Raw genomic sequence first — 20,006 nt, forward strand, 5'->3', positions numbered from 1 at the left:
TGTATTAAAACCGACAAAGGAAGACGCATGGCGGAGCTTCCCTCCACGTTTTTCATGGTTGCCTTTTAATTCAATAAAATCCCCAACTAGAAACCAAGGAGAGTCTCTAGAGAGACCAATTCGTTAACCGTTCCAACACTAAGTCTCGATTCGTTGGGACAGGGTCACTATAAACAAAAGTAAAATAAATAATTTGTCCTTTATAAGTAAGTTCCACATCAATCAACCGATTAGACTCAAATAAAACAGAAACATCAATTCTTATTATAAAATAAGGCCAAACCTCCACTACAACCGATAGGATCAACCGTTTTTAAGGTTGAATAACCAAAATGATCAAGAAAAAGTTCCAAAACAGATAAAGGCTGTCTAGTTTCAGATAAAAATAAAAAATCAGGCCTATGCTTCCCCCATAAATCTCTGAGATATCCAATAGTTGCTTTATTCCCAAGCCCTTGTCAATTCCAGCTTGAAATCTTCATTTATCCATTGTTGGTTTAGGTGGCTTTGACCCACCGGTTGGACCCTTCTCCTGTTCTTGGTTCCTCGGGTTTGTTCCATCCCCAACTGAATCAGTCGCTTTAGGGGCAGGACGCTTCCTTGGTGTTGTACGCAGGTACACACTCAATTTCTTTGAAGCTGATCCTTTGAGAGCCAAAGGAGGCTTAGCCTTGCGAACCTTATCCACCAGCAAAACCCCGATAGAAGCAGCACCTGCATCAACATTCATATCCATGGAGCCTCCCTCTGTGTCCGCTACTACCCCCCCAAGAGCTGCAGTAACCAAAGCGAGATACAAGGTAGGATCATCCAACAAGTCATCCACAAAGCCGGAGTGATCCTATCAGAAGCCCACAAAGAACAGTGATCCACGTCGTGACATAGGCTGGAGTATTTCTTGCAAAAACCATGGAGTCTTTCATAGCGAAGGTTGACAATTGTCTCCTCCCAGTTGTAAAACTCAATTACCGTTTCAAAGCATAATGGCTTGAAACAATTTACCGTAACTTTCACCCTTCCACCATTGATATCAACCATATCCACCCAACCAAGCTCAGAACCAATGCTGCAGAATGTTGACTCGGCCCAGAATTGAAATGGGACGTCCAAGACCCTAACCCAAAAGGTTAATTCCGAAGGGTAAGCTGGATCCACCGTTGGACTCCAACGCACTATGGACACCATCCAATGATCAAAATGAAATGGAGCCATCTAGAGCACCTCCGTGATATCATTTTTATTGTCAAAGTCAAACTGGAACTTCCCAAGACCTAAATCAGCACCCACTACCTTCCCCTCCAAGTGCCAAATCTTGGGGAGCATGATCAGAAGAGATTTCATGTCATGCATCCTGGGGTTCATACAACGACCCACCACCGTCTTTGAGTATCCCGCTATCAGAGCTAAGTTGTCAAAATAAGGGATCTTGATTCTCCATTTAGGAGCCATCCTCTTATCACTCGTACGCTCCACACTTTTTCCCAATAAGCCACTCTGAGACATGATTAAACTCACCACAAAGACCCAAACACACCAAAGAAATAAGAAAAGCAAACACTCAAAAACTGAGGAGATGAAAGCGAATATGTTGTGATGAGGATTGAATACGAAGAAGCGATCCTTTATATACACCCAAACTTTCCAAAGCCACCAGATGAGAAATCCCAACGATTCGAAGAAGTAATGATAATTGATATCCTCTCTATATGCAAACACCAGAAGAGTATTTGAAATCGCCATAAAATCTGTCAAAAGAGAAACCCGAAACTTTGTCCTTCTCCATTGCGGATCAATTAGACGCAATCTGATTCAAAATAAAACCAAACCTCTGTCGCATATAATAATCCTGCTATCATTGGTGGAAGAAGATCGTAAATGCCAAACAAATCTCAAGGGAAAGGAAATATGGAAAACTCCAACCCCAATCCCCATTCAATCCGATCGTATCTAACATTCCGGAATCCACTTGCCCAGAGGATCCCCAGATTCCAAATTAAAACCATATCTCCGACCGTAAAATAAGATATATTTGCGATCAGTTACCTCCCGGACATGAGTCCCATTAAGGAATTTGGGCTCATTCACCGAAATTAGACATGGGGCCTAGTAATAGGTTACAACTTGGCATCAAACTCTTTGGTCCAACTTGCAAAAGATACAACTTAATGAAACAACAAAGAAAAAAAAAAATTAAATTACCAGAGTTTTTAAGAATATCACATGTATATTCTGGAGGCCATTTTCTCCCTGGAACAATTTTGCATCCACAAAGTTTTGTACAAGTTTCCCTAGAAGTTCCAGGAAGACAGCATTATATTGTAACAGTTTCTAGCAGTCGTGTTTGTGCAACAACTCTTTGCTTCGACATGAATCTGCACCATGACAAGAATCATTACGTGCACACTTAGAATCAAAGTTTTGCCTTCCATCTTTCGATCAGTTGTTTGATTGCAAAATGTATATGTGGCGAGTTATCTACTAGTTGGTCTACAATTAGCAACCACAAACTTCGTTTGATACACTTATCATCACATTCTCCGTAGACTTTGTGTGTACTCGCTGCGTGGTACCAAACCTTTACTTAGGATCTGACTGGTTTAAACGCTGCGGTTGCAGTTGCGGTTGCGGGAGATTGCGGAAGCGGGCGATTGCGGTTTCAAGCGTTATTAAGCGTTTTGAACGACTGGTTTAGCGGTTTAAAATTGGTGCGTTTGCGGAAGGTTTACGATTGGTTGATCAGCGGGTGCGATAGCGGTTGGAACATAATAAATGTGATATATAATATATAAATTTTAAAAACACCCATTTTTTTTATTAAACTTGATTTATAATTAAATTTTATTAAAACAAATACTAAAATAATTATTCAAAAAACAAATAAATTTTATATTTAAATACTTATTCCTTTATGCATTTGGCTTTTCACTAAAAATTTAATCAAATAATTTGATAAATTACAAAACATATGCTTTAGATCGTAGATCGTTTCTCTTTTCTCTTAGATCGTGGCTCAATAGTTTCATCGGTAGGAATGGTCAAGTGAGAGTTGAGAAGAGTCACTGGTGATTTGGTTTAATATTTTTTACAAATAATCTTATTTTCTTAAATTTCTGATGAAATATTATATTTATTTAGATTTTTTTGAACTTATGTGCGATGTGCCATTAAATTTACATCAATTTTTCGGGTTATTATTAATTGGAATATTATTTAATTCTAATTGTTTATTTTATAATCTCTACAATCATATTTGTACTTCATTTTCTCCCATCCTTAATGAGTAAAATGGATAGATAGAAGATATAACAAAAAAAAATTTCATTATCATTGATTCCTTTTAAGTTTAAAAAAAAAATAAAAAATTTCAATCGCAATCGCCCGCAACCGCAAACGCTTGCAGGAGGCAGCTTTTGGAATTCAGTGGTTTGAAGCGGTTGGAAGTGATTTGGAGCGACTGGGAGCGATTTGTGTGATTGGTTCCAATCGCTAGCAACCGCTATCACCCGCAAACGCAGTGTTTGCGGGAGGTAGCGGGAGAACCAGTCAACACCTTAGGGCCTGACTGGTTCAAACGCTGCGGTTGCGGTTGCGGTTGCGGGAGATTGCGGAAGCGGGCGATTGCGGTTTCAAGCGTTATTAAGCGTTTTGAACGACTGGTTTAGCGGTTTAAAATTGGTGCATTTGCGGGAGGTTTACGACTGGTTGACCAGCGGGTGCAATAGCGGTTGGAACATAATAAATGTGATATATAATTATATAAATGTTTTAAAATATCAAAAACTTTATTAAACTTGATTTATAATTAAAATTCATTAAAAATACTAAAATAATTATTAAAAAATAAATAAATTTCATAATGAAATACTTATTACTTTATGCATTTGGATTTTTACCAAAACTTTAATTAAGTAATTTGATAAATGACTAAAACATATGTTTTAGATCGTAGATCTTCTTTCTTAAATCTCACACACTCAATAAGTTTTGTGGGGCAGTATTTGCATCGGTAGTAATGATCAAATGAGAGTTGAGAAGAGTCACACGTGATTTGTTTTTATTTTTCACAAATAATCTTATTTTCTTAAATTTCTGATGAAACGTTATATTTATTTAGATTTTTTTGAACTTATGTGCGATGTGCCATTAAATTTACATCAAGTTTTCTGGGTTATTGTTAATTGAAATATTATTTTCTTCCAATTATTTATTTTTTTAATATTTTTAATCTTATCCGTACTTCATTTTCTCTCATCCTTAATGAATAAAATAGTTAGGTAAAAAATATATATAAAATATATTTCATTATCATTGATTTGTTTCAAATTTTTTCTAAAAAAAAAAAAAAAATTTGAAACGCAAACGCCCGCAACCGCAAACGCTTGCGGGAACCAGCTTTTGGAATTCAACGGTTGGGAGCGATTGGGAGCGACTGGGAACGATTGGGAGCGATTTGTGTGATTGGCCCCAAACGCTAGCAACCGTCCGCAAACGCAAACGCAGCGTTTGCGGGAGCTAGCGGGAGAACCAGTCAAGCTCTTAGTGTCTCTTCCATAAATGTTACCAGTCAAGCTGTATCTGGATTATACTAATGAAATTAGAGCATCTTCTATAAATCTCCTATATATTAAAAGAGAAGCATTCTGAAGAAAAAGCTGATGTGTCATCGCCAGAGAGCTCCGTAGCCAATTTATTATTCATCCTTAATATTCCATAAAATTACATAAAACTGCCACTGTTTATATATATATATATATATATATATATATATATATTTTTGTCAACTGCCACTAAAATTGGTAAATATCTTTCAAAAATTGATAAATATTATCCCTTACATATTTTTAAAATTAAATTAATTTTACTATGTATTGTAATATAATAATATAACTATTTTATGAGATGTAATATATATATATATATATATATATATATTTAAAACCTTATTTTCAGAAATATAAATAATTTTACCTTTCTAATAATTTTATAAAGCTCTAATGGTGAAAGAATCAAAGATCATTTTAAATTGGCTCAATGCTTATTCTTTTGCTAAAAACAATAACTATATTTGCCCAAAAGAACATATGATCACCAATTGAAATGGCATGAATATATACTTTAATTTGGATAACTATGTAGTTAAACATTATATATAAATATGTAGTTATAATGTTTTTACATAAATCTTAAAATTTAGAAAATCCAGTCCAATAAAAATGAAAACAAGTAATAATATTATACCAATAGCTAGGCCTAGGCATAAAAACCGAACCTGAATACCTAACCTAGAACCCGACCCGAAAAACTGGGTTCAGGTTGGGTAAGGGTTTGCCTATAAAACTCTATTGGGTTCTGTTTTCCAATACATGTGGGTTCAGGTTAGGGTTGGATAATAACGGATACCTGTTTGGGTACCCATCAGACCCAAACATATAAACATATTTATAATATTTAGCATTAATATAATATAATTACCCAAAATTATAATCATCATTTAGTTTTATACCTAAATATCAAATAATCAAAATATCTAAAATAATTTGTCAGATAAGTCAGAATTTAGCTAAATTTATTTAAATCTAAAGATTTTTTTCGGGTACCCGGTAGATCGGGTGCTAATCGGGTTCTAAAATTTGAAACCCGAACCCGATAGTACCCAAACCGAACCAAAGCCATATATCTAAAAATACCCAATGGGTTCTATTTTTCTAAACCCGTTTACTCTAACCCAAATGAATAATACCCAAACGGGTTACCCGAATGCCCAACCCTACCAATAGCTGAGATATATAGGGATCTAATGACCAGTTAAAATTTATTAAATCCAGTGATATAATACCTTAACTAAGACCAATTATATAAGGGATCTAATGATCAATTATAGTCTTCCCACTCACGAAACAATTTTGTAATTTTATTTCTCCATCAATTACGGACACATATATTACTTAAAAATACTAATAATATCCAAATTAATAGAACTCTCCTTAATAAAGTACCTTCTGGTATCTCCTATATAAAATTCTTTATATCCCATTTTATTATTTATCTTTCTCTTACTATATTATTTACATTAAATTGTCATTAGTATAACTAATAAATATTTCATTCAATAATTGAAGGAAATTTATACTATTAATTGGGGAATACATTTAAGGGTTAAAAAAATCATATCAAATATTCATGTTGCCAAACTGACCCAATTGACATCTTAAGAAGAAAAAAAATATTAAACAACTGATTTATTGTATTTTAGGAAATCATTCAAATTAGTTCCATAATAATCAGGTTATGAAAATTTTGTGTGGGTATATTTATGTATGACAAAGTACGGGACGAGAATTATGGAAACAAGAATTCAAGCAGAACATATGCAGACATACTATTTACTCATGTGAATTACGAGAAATGGGGTTTTCTCGGGTCAAAAAAATTTAAACGTTGCAATCAGACATATTAGACGGGTTTGATCGCTTGACAATTATATTTTTGAAAAAATTATGCAAAAATAACTCCGCACGTACGTGCGGGTCTGAACCTAGTTCTATTGTATTCCATAAGAGCATCACAAACTCACCATCTTCTATAAACTCTATTTTAAAGTAAAACATACTTCAATTCATCTCTATTTTCACTTTTGAAATTAAGTTTGCTATTTTGTTCTCTAAATATGTAGACGAGTTCTGTTTCTTTTTCTATAATAGAATGAAACTCTTTTATTCGCAAAGTGGTCACTTTTCATTTTTATTTTTAACAATCTATGATCAAAATTAATTTTCTTTTTGGGTTTGTTTAGGGCTGGGCAAAATATTCGGACCTGAAAATTTTACCTGAACCCGATGAAAAATACCCTATCCGAACTTTAAAAAATCCGATTGGATGCTTTTAGTAAATGAAACGGGTACCCGAACCCGATTGGGTATATCCGAACACCCGAACAAATACCCGAAACTATCCAAAGTTATATATATTTTTAACAATAGATTGAATCACTATTACCAAATAAATTAGTTTTCATTTTTAAATATGTCAATTTCATATATTAGTTAGATAGATTATATAGTTTTAACTTTGAATTTGATGCCATTTGATGTTTTAATAAGTAAAAAATTATTGGCTTGTGAATTTGGTATTTTATTTTATAGAATTGTTCTTTATTTTCATGACTTCAATTTAGTTTGATAACTTTGGTTTTTTTTATAATGATTATAATCATTTTTAATGAATTTGGATTGATTTCATTTTTTTTGAATTCGGATTGATTTTGGCTTTTTTACTTTGGTTTGGATTTAAAAATTACAAATCCTATGCGAAGCCGAAATATAATTTGAGGTTTTGGGTGAAACCCAAAAATACCTAAACTCGATGAATGTTTACCTGAACCCGACCCGAAATCCAAAAATATCCGAATGGGTATTAATTTTCTAAACCCAAAAACCCAAAAAACCCAACCCGACACCCGACAGGGTACCGTCAGGTTTATAATTATGATAACAAAATTATTTATTTTAATCATAGATTAATTAATAATGAATGAGATAAATATATTTTACCCCATTTATTTATCTTTGCTAATTTTTGTACAGTCTAAAACACCGAAATCAAACTTTAGCTTTAGCTACTTTTGAATTAAACTACTTTTGAAAGTATTTGGTGTAATCATTCGGTCCATAATATACTACCAAAAATTTCACCGCCCTTCTGTTGAAAATGTATTGGGTTCTTGTTCACCCAAAAAAAAAAAAAAGATAATTGGGTTACTACTCTAACAATCATGACTATAAGTTTTCCATTACTTCAGCCTATCGATTGCATTCTGAATGGTTTATGCAAGGTATTATATAAATTGAGATTTGTAAGTCTTAACTTGTTTGCTGAGTTGCCATTGGATGTTGTCAAGATATGAACTGGTTGTAAGAAAATTACGTTAAAGCGAGAGTTTGTTTTGATCATAAAAGATAAGGAAACATTATTATTCTTTGTTTGGATAATAGCAAGTAGAAGGGGCAAACAATCTAGGGATCAATAACCTTCTTCTACGTCACATAGAAATGGAAATAATAGAAGCTAGCAAAAGGCTCTAGCATTTTTTGTCACAATTATTGAAAACAGGAAAAACAACAATACATAGTTCGTGGATATGCTTATTAGGCAGTTTCAACAGCATTGGATGAGCCCTTGGTACATAACTCAGAACATGCCTCGGTGCAATGTCCAACTGCTCCATTCACAATATCACTTGCATCTAATTCATCAAAACAAAATTACAATTAATTAATTTTTCAATTGTTCCAAAAATCTAATAATAATAATCATAATGATAATAATAATGAGTTTTTGCGTTACCGGAATTTTGGAGAGTGGTTAAGGTACCACACACAGAGGATGCACAACCCAACTTACAGTATTCGTCGACTGCATCACCTTAAATAAAATAAAAATCTTGGAACTTGCATCAAAATCTTGGTCCAACTTGCAAAACATATAACATATAACTTATAAGTTAATTATTGAAACAACAAAGAAAAAAATATTAAATTACCAGAGTTTTCAAGAATGTCACGTGTATATATCCTGGAGGATATTTTGTCCCTGGAACAATTTTGCATCCACAAAGTTTTGCACAAGTTTCCCTAGGAGTATTAGGAATACGGCATATATTGTAACAGTTTCTAGCAGTCATGTTCGGGCAACACTCTTTGCTTCGACTTGAATCTGCACCATGGGGAATTTATAAATTAAATAAACTGAAATTGAAATTGGAGGTGGAGAAAACGGTGCGTTTTGGTAGGAGGGTGATTTTTAGGCGACTAGGGTTTTTGGTTTCGTGGTTGTCAAGGCTACTCGCCGGCGCCGTTGGGCTGCTTGGAGAGGATGTCGGAGGCGACTGTGGGTTCCCTGGGGGGCTCCAGTCCTAAAGTTAAGGGATCCTGGGTTTCGATGGTTAAGGATAAACAAGTTCTCACAAAATTCGATGTCAATCTGCAAGTTTCTGAGGGGAAAACCTCTGTGGAGATCCTGATGAATTACTCACTCACGTTACGCCGCTTTGGGAGGATTTCCTCGTTGGTAAATTTTTGGACAATGCCCCGCATATTGGAAAGGTTTCAGACCCACTTATAAGGGCTCGGATTCTTAAGCGTGGTATGTGGAATATCGCAGATGTGCCGATGGTTGTGTCCAAGTGGTCTCCGATTACTGAAAGGGCTCTACCGGAGGAAAAGTCCATCCCATTATGGGTTCATCTGAAGAAAGTTCCCTTGCATATGTACTCATTGGAAGGGCTCAGTTTTATTGCCAGTGCGGTAGGTACTCCGGTCCGGTTGCACCCTGAAACACGGGCCTGCTCAAACTTTGATGTGGCAAAAGTCTTTGTCAACGCGGATCTAACAAAAGTGCCTCCTACAAGCATCTGCTACTCGAAATCTGGTACAGACTTCTCTGTTAATTTCCACTATCCATGGTTGCCGCCTAGACGCTCTGTTTGTGAGAAGTGGGGTCATATGGCAGCTCGATGTGTGGTTAATAAAGATCCTGCGGTCATCACGCCTCCTGGATTAATTCAAACACAGGTGGGAGAGCCAGAGGTTACTCCACCTTCCGCTGTTTCAGCTGTTGTGATATCGGACCAACCTACTGGCTCTGCTTCACCTATGGGGAAACAACTATCACTAGAGGTCACAGATAAGAGGGTCTGTGCTACTGTTGCTTAGAATACGGGTTCGGAGGAGTGGTCTACAGTCTCACCGTCAAAGATGGGCCGTAGCCCTCCAAAGCACACTACTACTGAAACACAGCAGGAGTCGCTTATCTCAGCATCGAAGTTTGCAGTTCTTAGTATTGAGGAGGTAGAGGAGGGTGAAATCAGTAAAAAGGAGGATGAGATAGTGGACTGTGGACAGGAGGCACGTGGGCCTGCTCGTTCTGAAGTCGATATGCAGAGTGATCAGGACGTCCCCTCTGGCCGGTCTGACGTCACTGATACTAAGACTGGGGGTCGACCTCCCTCTGCACGCATCTTTCAGAAAAAGCTAAGGAATGGAGGAGAAGTTATAACACAAGCAACTAAGGTTACTACCTCAGTTGTCTCTACAAAGAAGCTTCTCAAACGCCAAGTTTAAATAATGAGTTTCTCATGGAATGTGCGCGGCTTCAACAAAACTATTAAACATTCCATAGTTCATGACTAGACAAGTAATCCTGAAATGCAATTCGGCTGCTTATTGGAGACGAGAGTAAAGGAGAAGAAAGCAGATAAAATTGTCTCTTCAATATTCAGAAACTGGTCTTTTTAGCAAATTATGAATACCACCGTTTAGGTCGAATTTGGGTGCTCCTGCGACCAACTGTTAGACTTACTCCGATATTCAAAAGTTATCAACTCGTTACATGTTCTATTTTGCTGCTAGGTAAGACTGAGGAGGTCTCTGGGAAGATCTTAGGAGCCACCAGGACTCCCCTCTTTTCCGCAATAAGGCATGGCTCCTCATGGGGGACTTTAATGAAATCCTCGATGGTGAGGAGCACTCGGACTATCATCACTCACCAATCTTACCACCAGGGTTGCGTGAATTCCAAGCAGTGGTCTCTCACTGTAACCTGACCGATATGGGGTCTCATGGCCCACTCTTTACTTGGTGTAACAAACGATCTGATGGCTTAATCTGCAAGAAGCTGGATCGAGTTCTCATCAATGACGTCTGGCTCCATCGCTTCCCGCGTGCTTACTGTGTCTATGAGGCAGGAGGATGCTCTGATCATCTTCGCAGTAGGATACAATTGGATGTGGGGTCACCTGCTCTTAAGAAACCTTTCAAGTTTATGAATGTAGTCGCTAACTTGTCTGAGTTTTTGCCTATGGTCAAGGCGTACTGGGACACCACTGCACCTCTATTTCATTCTACCTCTGCTCTATTCCGGTTCCAAAAACATCTTAAAGGGCTGAAGCAAGGCATTAGCACGCTGACTAAAGACCGTTTGGGTGATTTAGTAAAAAGATCTAGAGAGGCTCATGCTACTCTGTGTGCTAAGCAAACCGATACTCTCACACACCCGACTGTTGATGCAGTTCAAGCAGAGGCGGATGCATTTGAGCATGGGCAGTTTATCTCTGGTCTTGAAGAGAACCTCCTGAAGCAGAGATCTAAGCTCCACTGGCTACATGTAGGAGACCAGAATAATCGTGTTTTCCATAATGCGGTTAAGCTTAGGGAAACTCAAATTTTGATCCGAGAGGTTCTCTGTGCTGATGGCTCCGTGGCTACCACTCAAGAGGCTATTAAGCAGGAGGCGGCCAGTTTCTTTGCGGATTTCTTAGGCCAGGTTCCCGATGATTATGATGGTGTCACTGTGGATACTTTAGCATCCTTGTTGCCATATCGGTGTAGTGATAATGATGTCGCTATCTTAACGCGGGAGGTAACAGCAGATGAGGTGCAAAAAGTTCGTTTTCTATGCCGGCTAACAAGAGTCCTGGACCTGATGGCTTCTCCACTGAATTTTATAAAAGCGCCTGGCCTGTCATTGGCAATGATTTTACGGTGGCCGTACAGTCGTTTTTCATAAAAGGTTTCCTTCCCAAGGGTGTTAACACCACCATTCTTGCTTTGATCCCTAAAAAGGATGATGCTAGAGTTATGAGGGACTACAGACCCATATCTTGCTGTAATATCATCTACAAAGTGATCTCAAAAATCCTTGCTAACCGCCTCAAAGTTTTGCTTCCTAACATCATCTCTTCCAATCAATCTGCATTCGTCAAAGATAGGCTTCTTATGGAAAATGTCTTATTAGCATCGGAACTGGTCAAGGATTATCATAAAGAAGATATCTTGTGCTATGAAGATTGACATCTCCAAAGCTTTTGACTCAGTGCAATGGTCCTTCTTGCTCAACACGCTTCAGGCTTTACACTTTCCCGCGTCATACATTCACTGGATTCGCCTCTGTATTTCCACCGCTACTTTCTCTGTCCAAGTAAATGGTGAGCTCGCGGGCTTTTTTGGAAGTGCGCGTGGATTGAGGCAGGGCTGTGCTCTATCACCGTACCTGTTTGTCCTATGTATGAATGTTCTATCCCATTTGATCAATAAAGCGGCTGTAGAGAATCGATTTGGTTATCATCCTCGCTGCCACAATCTGCACCTCACACATCTCTGTTTTGCCGATGATCTCATGGTCTTTGCTGATGGTACCAAGCGCTCTATTGAAGGTGTGATTCGGATTTTTGATAAGTTTGCTGCTTTCTCGGGCCTCAAAATTAGTCTTGAGAAATCAACTCTCTATATGGCGGACATCTCTCCTGTTGTACAAGCAGACATCCAAGAAACTTTCCCTTTTGAGGCAGGCTCCTTACCGGTACGTTATCTTGGCTTGCCACTCCTGACCAAGGCAATGACAAGCCAAGATTACTCTCCACTAGTAGCCAAAGTTCGCCAGCGTATCAGTTCCTGGACAGGTCGTTTTCTATCTTATGGTGGTAGGTTGCTACTTATCAAATCGGTTCTCATGAGCATAACCACTTTTTGGTCTTCTGCATTCTGCTTGCCAAGTAAATGTCTAAAGGAAATCGAGAAACTCTGCTCTGCATTCCTTTGGAGCGGCCCTGATCTTAACACTCATCACGCAAAAGTCTCCTGGTCGTATGTTTGTCTGCCTTACTCTGAGGGTGGACTGGGCATACGGCCATTAAAGGAGACGAACATTATCTGTGGACTTAAACTCATTTGGCGGCTATTCACTAAACCATCTCTATGGGGGCTCTGGACCCACACGTATCTGATCCGCAATAACTCCTTCTGGGACGTTGTCGCTTCACCCTCTCAAGGGTCATGGATGTGGTGCAAGCTCCATAAACTTCGAGACCTAGCCAAACCTTTTCACAGTAAACAAATACGAAATGGGGAAACAACTTCTTTTTGGTTTGACAACTGGTCTTCAATGGGAACCTTATTTGATCTCTTAGGCCACAGGGGTAGTATTGATCTGGGAATCTCCAAAGATGCAACAGTGGCAATAGTTATGCGTACTCACAGGGTAAGAAGACATCGAGTAGATGTGTTGAACAGAGTGGAGTCTGAGATCGCCTTGGCAAAACTGAAACTGCAGCCGCACAATGCTGATGTGCACCTCTGGAAGTGGCGCTCCGGTCTCAAACCCAAATTCTCAACAAGGGATACCTGGTATCAACTGCGTACGCCTCACCCTGATTGTGCCTGGGCAAAGGGTATTTGGTTCACCCAAGCTACACCAAAATTTGCTTTCATCACCTGGCTGGGACTGCTCAACAGACTCTCAACAGGTGATCGTATACTGAAATGGAAAGCCAATGCTGAGTCATCCTGTTCTTTCTGCAACACACCTTTTGAAACACGCAACCACATCTTATTTCAATGCCCGTATTCTTATCAAATCTGGTGTAAACTCATAGACGATCTGCTTGGAACTCGCTCAACAGCAGATTGGGATGAACTCAGTTCACTCATTACAGATTCTACCCTCGGTAAGAACTCTCTATTGCTTCTGCGATACTCCTTTCAAGTCACGGTCCACTCCCTTTGGCTGGAGCGTAATAACCGTAAGCATGGTGAGAACCCCCTCTCTGCAGAGCTACTCGGCAAAAGAATCGACAGGACCATCAGGAACAAGCTTCTTCTTCTCTTGAACTCAGGACACCAAGATTATCAAGATCTCTTAGTGCTCTGGTTCTCCACCAGAACATAAAATTTCTTTTTTCCAATCAACTATAGTTTTTAAAACTCAAAACAGCTATATCCATTGTAAAGAACAGGTTTTTTGATGAATACAATTTTACATTCATTCAGAAAAAGAAAAAAAAAAGAATCTGCACCATGACAAGACTCATTACGAGCACACTTAGAATCAAAGTTTTGCCTTCCATCTTTTGATCAGTTGTTAGATTGCAAAATGTATATGTGGAGAGTTATAAGCTTGTATTGATGAAATGGAGATGAAACAAGGCTCGTTTAAATACTAGTTGGTCTACAATTAGCAACCACAAACTCCGTTTGGTACACTTATCATCACATTCTCCATAGACTTTGTGTGTACACGCTGCGTGGTACCAAATCTTATCTTAATGGCAATCTAATTCAGACTAAGGATATATAGTTTTAAATTTTTAATCTATACTTCTTTTTCTTTTTGGTTAACCAGAAAAATAAAAACAAATCTATTAAAGTTTTGTGTTATTTGATATCTTGAATGAAGATACTTAATATGGAGTCACTATTCCATATTAATCTTGCTGGCTATATATATTTCGTATGTTCGTGCTAACCGTGTAATTATGATTAAGTTCATATAATTAGTTTTATAAGTATATATATACGTATATAATTAGTTTTATAAGTTCATATATATACGTATGACTGGAGAATTTATATTATGAGTATTCTGTCAATAAAATTTTGTGTTTCTTTATTTAATTTCTTTATTGTGGTTGTCGAAATCTTTTAGTTAGAAGTTATAAACAAATACTTATCTTCTAGTTATGTCTAAGCTGTTGGCAAATTAAAGTATCAGACAAAAAAATCCAAAATAGTTTGTACAACGTGTTTTGTGTGTATTTTTGTTTTTACCAGCTCTTTGTTTTTTTTTTTGTTTTTTTTTTTTAAATATTGCGTTGGGACCAAATGAATGCTTATTGCCATGATTTAATTATTTTCATTTTTCATTGATCCATCAATTAAAAATAGGGAAAATTGGAAATAAAAGAGTTTTTTTTTTCCCAAAGTTTTGTCCGTCTACACTTTTTTTTTAAGTTTGGTGAAATAGGTTTTAAGATATAAACAAAAGCCAATTATACCCTTAACTATATTTTCAGATTAAATTTGTAGATTTTTATTACTGAAATTAAGAAAACACCAAATTTTCTCAAATTAATTTTGGGTTGAAATCGAGTGGGTCTAATTTGTTCTTACTGGGTCTCGAAAATTAAGAAAAAATTAAGTGGTTCTTGACAAATTAAGAAAACAATTCAGAAAGGGCTAATCGAGAAAAAACCTTCCGCCGTCTCTCTCCATCTTCACCATCTCACCGTCATCTCTCACCATAGTCACCATCTCACCGTCGTTTCTCACCATCGTCACCATCTCACCGTCGTCTCTCTCCATCTTCACCATCTCACCGTTGTCTCTCTCCATCGTCACCATCTCTCTCCATCTTCACCATCTTCCGCTGATTCGATTTCTTCACCGTCTTCCACCGTCTATCCATCTTCACCATCTTCCGCCGTCTCCCCATCAGATTCTTAGTCGTTTTGATGGTCTCCTCTTCACTATCTCCAGGTCAATCTGGTTGGATTTCTCTTCTCCATTTCTACATGTCGATCGAATTAGGTATGTTGACTTGTGGAATTTTTTTTGCATGTTTAAAATTTTTCCTTGTTTAATCTCGATTTTAACCTAGAATTGTATAATTATAAATAAATTATCAAATTTTCAGTTTGGATTTCTCTTGACCATTTATCCATTTTGATCGAATTTGGTATGTTTAATTGTGGAATTTTTTGGGAAAATTATAAATAAAGGAGTTTTTTTCAAACATTTGTCTATATACACTTTTTTTTGAAGATTGTCAATTGTGACGAAAATGCCCCTACTAATAGATATAGTGAAGTTTTTCGGAGTTTAAACCAAAAAACAAACAATAAACCCATGTTAGTATACAACTGTGTAAAAAAAAATTCGAAAAAAATGTTTTGGGTGTCAAAAATCAGTTTGTAAATTGATGATTTATGGTCTAAATTGTTCAGAAAAGACTTTCTACGATTTTTTCAAGTTCTGAAACACTTAGATTATTCATTCTACAGTTTGTACATGTTCTACGAAGTTTAGACGAAAAAATTGTTCTAAAAACTTCAAAAACTGAATTTTGTATGTTCTACCAAATTAAGAATATGTATTCTACATTTTTCTTCATTCTACATCAATTCAGAATATATTTTCCACGTTTTACCCTGTATACTGAAAGAAATAGAAGATGTATCATAAACATTTTAGAATTTATAATCTGTAAAACTTAGAATACTATAGAAATAGAAAGAAAATAAACTAAATAAGGAAAGTGAATATTTTTTGAATAATCTTAATTTATGGTTACGATTCTATATTTATTTTGTAGATATGTTCTAATATATTTTAGAATGTGTATTCTAAATTATTTAGAAGAAAGACAAAAACAGGAAAAATTGACTATCCATCTACGAAGTACATATATGAAACCAATCTTAAAAGTGTAAAAATTTACATTCAAATACCATTAGAAATATTTAATAAAGATTAATTACTTAATTTAATAAAGATAATAAATACTTTGGCCAAATATAAACAATATATCAGAATTTTCTAATAAATCTTTTAAATAATTATTAGTTTTCAAAAAAAAATATTTTCTTTTTCTAATTAATTATGGACGATATTATTTATTTTTTAAAATATATAACCAATCAGGATTTTTAAAACTAAGATTTTATATCCAAGTAAATAATATGATTATTTTTAATGACTAGATTTGGAAGATTTTGTTAAGATTTTAGATTATGGTTCTCCTATCATTTTTCTTTTATTTTATTTGCAAACTGTTTTGAATTATCATATAATACTTATGATTAATAAATATGTAAAAAAAATTCTGCATATGTTGTGATTTGAATTTTTAAAATCAAAGATATATTACTCATTCTATGAAGAAAAATGTGTATTTTGATTTTTCACATTGGCGGATTGGTAGAACTAAATTTATCTGACTGATAAAATCATAAATTTTATTTACTCACAATTCCAATATCATAATTACTACTTCAAAATATTTCACAAAATAATGATGCAAATAATACAAACAAGCAATATAAAACTGTATTATACATCAAACAAATTAAAAACTATAATATTCTAAAATAATTTTTTTAAAAATAAATCAAACAATAATTTTATTATTATATTATTATTTTTAGAAAAGATATTAGAGGCTTAGGTTTCTATATTGTTTTCTTATTTTTGGACATAAATTTACTTTCAAAATTTATTTATATTTTCGTTTTTGAAAAATGAGGGCAAAACTGGGTTAAAAAGCAAATTAAAACCTATATGACCAAACCTACAAAAAAAAAGTGTAGATGGACAAATGTTTTAAAAAATATCTTTTTTTTTTCTAATATTCCCGAACTTTTTTGGCATGTTTAACTTTTATCCTTTTGTAATCTCGATTTCAATCCAGAATTGTATTATTATAAGTACAATTAACAATGCTTCAATGATTTTAGACAATAATGTGTTAATGATGAGGATAAAGCTCTCGGTTTTCTTATTTTTCACTATTGTGTAGACTTTAAATTCTTGTTTTGCATCTAAATGGTTAATAATCTAGGTTTTTTTGTTCTTAAATCATAATTTTAAGAATCTGTATTTTTTGTTTTTGAAAATTTGACTCTTTCTATCTCAAGAAATCGAGTAAGTAAGCATCATTTCTTTGTCTGGTACCTTTTTCACTATTGTATTGACTTTAAATTCTTGTTTTGCATCTTAATGATTAATAATCTCTTCTTAAATCATAGTTTCAAGAACCTGTATTAATTTGTTTTCGAAATTGAACTTTATAGTATATAATTTTCTCATGTGTTTGTTGATTTTTGTTATGATTATAGAGGTTTTTTCTTCTCTCACTGCTTTTTAGCTTGTCGTATCTTCGCTTGTTGCATCTTCACCGCTTAAGAGGTATGTAGAATTCTATTACAATTTTTTTTTTGAAACCAGTTATCATGTCTATATTTGTGATTTGTAATATGTGATTTGATTCAGTTGTGGCTAATTTATACTAATTCATCTTTTACTATATTTGGCAGGAATGGAAAAGAAGTATCCTAAGCGGCTTATGGAAGATGGAAGTGAGCCACAAGTTGGGCAGATTAATAACTCTTGTCGAATGTCTATCTTACACAAAATCAAGAGTGCATTACTAGAAGAGTATGAAATTGTGAAGGGTGATCCAGTTTTTGCAAATATATTTGCATTGTATGAGAATGGTCTTGGGTACTCAGCTTGGTTGATACACAGCATCATGTGTGGGCAGTTGGTGACTAAGAGAAGACATGAGCTGTGGTTTGTGTTTGGTAAGAAGCCGCTTAGATTCTCAATGCAAGAATTCCATGCAGTTATTGGGCTTAAGTACAATGACGATTTCAGTGATGATTCAGAGAATTGGACAGATGATAATGGGTTTTGGAGTAAATTGTTGAGGAGAGGTGGTATCATTACCATTCAAAGTTTGATGAACACCCACCTTGAAGCAGCTCCATCGTGGGGAAAAAAAGAAGATAGGATTCGGTTTGTGTATGTTTGTGTAATTGTTCGGTTGGTAGTGGCTAAGGATGAGAAGAAAGCTATACCACATTCATACAACAAGCTGGTCATGGATCTTGAGAAGGTTAGGACTTATCCTTGGGGTCTTGTAGCTTTTGACCATTTAGTTAGTTGTATAATGGAAGCAAGAAAGAAACTGAAGAACCGCATTAGTTACATCCTCAATGGTTTCTCATACGCTCTTCAAGTTTGGGTTATAGAAGCCATTCCTATCATTGGACAACTTATGGGAGAGAAGATTGACAAAGAGAATACAGTTAGTCGATGCTCTAACTGGAAAGGTGCTGCAAAAGTATCCTATGATGAGCTCCTGCTTGTAGAGAAATCAATTGGAAACAAGGTTAGTTGACTACTTTTTTTTTTGAATATATTCGAATATGTTGATTATTTTTACTAATTGATAAACGAACATGAATGTATGTTGAATTGGTTTTTTTTGTTTTTGTTTTGGCAGAATGCTGTTTATCCATACATTTCCTCCACCAGAAACTTTGATGTATTGGAGTCCATTGAATTTATGAGGAGTGATGAAATTAAAGATTGTGAATTGGACACTTGGATGCTTTGATCAGATCTGACTATGATTTTGGAGATCATATTTGGGAAAGTGTCGAAGGATATGGTGTGGAAGATGATAATATTGAGGATGTTGAAGAACAATCTCATACTGTTGGAGGGGACAATGAAGTTTCGGTTGGTTTGGAGAGTGGTGAGAAGCAAGCTAATACCCCAGAAGTGTCTAGCTTGAAGAAGACGAAGAAGAAGCAAGTTGATCATGGAGCAGAGACACGAAATAGGATGGTGCTATCTCAGCGAGCATCAACTTCACATTGTTCTTGTGGAGATGATATGAAGCGATTCTTTAAGGAGTTGATTGACTCTTCTTTCAAGAGCTTCACAGAGACCTTTGGGGAACGATTGCAAACATTGGAGAAAGATGTATCAGATATCAAGGCCTTGATATCCAGACCAGCAGAAGTGGATCCTAGTCCTGCATAAGTGGATCCTAGTCCTGCATAAGTGGATCCTAGTCCATCACAAGTGAAGCACAAAACTTCGGTACGAAAGAAATAACTCAGTGCCTTGTTCGATCTGTTATATTGTAATCTTGGTGTGGTCTTTCCCTTTTGTTGTATTCTTGTTTGTATGTGTATGTTGTAAACACAAAATAATACTTTTTAACTTATGTGTTGTAAACTTTAACCAAAACCTTTTATAATTTTTTTTTAACAGGTTGAACCGTTTAAATTAGATAATCTGTTTACTCCGCCTCTTTAGATAGACCTTAATGTAGATACACAAGACTACCTAAAGAACACAATATGACACTTATCTCAAAAGTCTGTTGTATTCGGATTTGATCATACACTGAGTCCCTGAAACGCGGGTATAGATGAACCAGATGCGGTGTTGACTTTCGTTGCTGATGATGTATGGAATGCTTTTGAAGAGTGGAGTAGACATCTCGAGTAAGTGATTCATACATTTTTATATACAAGTTATACTTTTATATACATGTTATGATTTATCAAATTATTTTTGTAACCTTACAATTGTTTTACGTTTACATAAACATTCAACTGGGTCCAACTTTACTTGATCGAGAATTGTTTGACTGAGTCATGATGG

The 20,006-nt window shown here is 35.6% G+C and overlaps 1 long non-coding RNA gene across 1 annotated transcript; it reads right to left on the reverse strand.

Annotated features, from left to right (window-relative positions):
* Nucleotides 1-7,936: 7,936 nt before the first annotated feature.
* LOC147918755 (uncharacterized) lies at nt 7,937-8,663 on the reverse strand. The gene is made up of 3 exons (XR_015592511.1): nt 8,540-8,663; nt 8,344-8,421; nt 7,937-8,242 (listed from the first exon to the last, which is right to left on the reverse strand). It is a non-coding gene; the product is annotated as an uncharacterized LOC147918755 (long non-coding RNA).
* Nucleotides 8,664-20,006: the final 11,343 nt, after the last annotated feature.

This window comes from Camelina sativa, chromosome 20 (assembly GCF_030686135.1).
Source record: "Camelina sativa cultivar CO46 ecotype springtype chromosome 20, ASM3068613v1".
In the NCBI taxonomy this organism is placed as follows: Eukaryota; Viridiplantae; Streptophyta; class Magnoliopsida; order Brassicales; family Brassicaceae; genus Camelina; species Camelina sativa.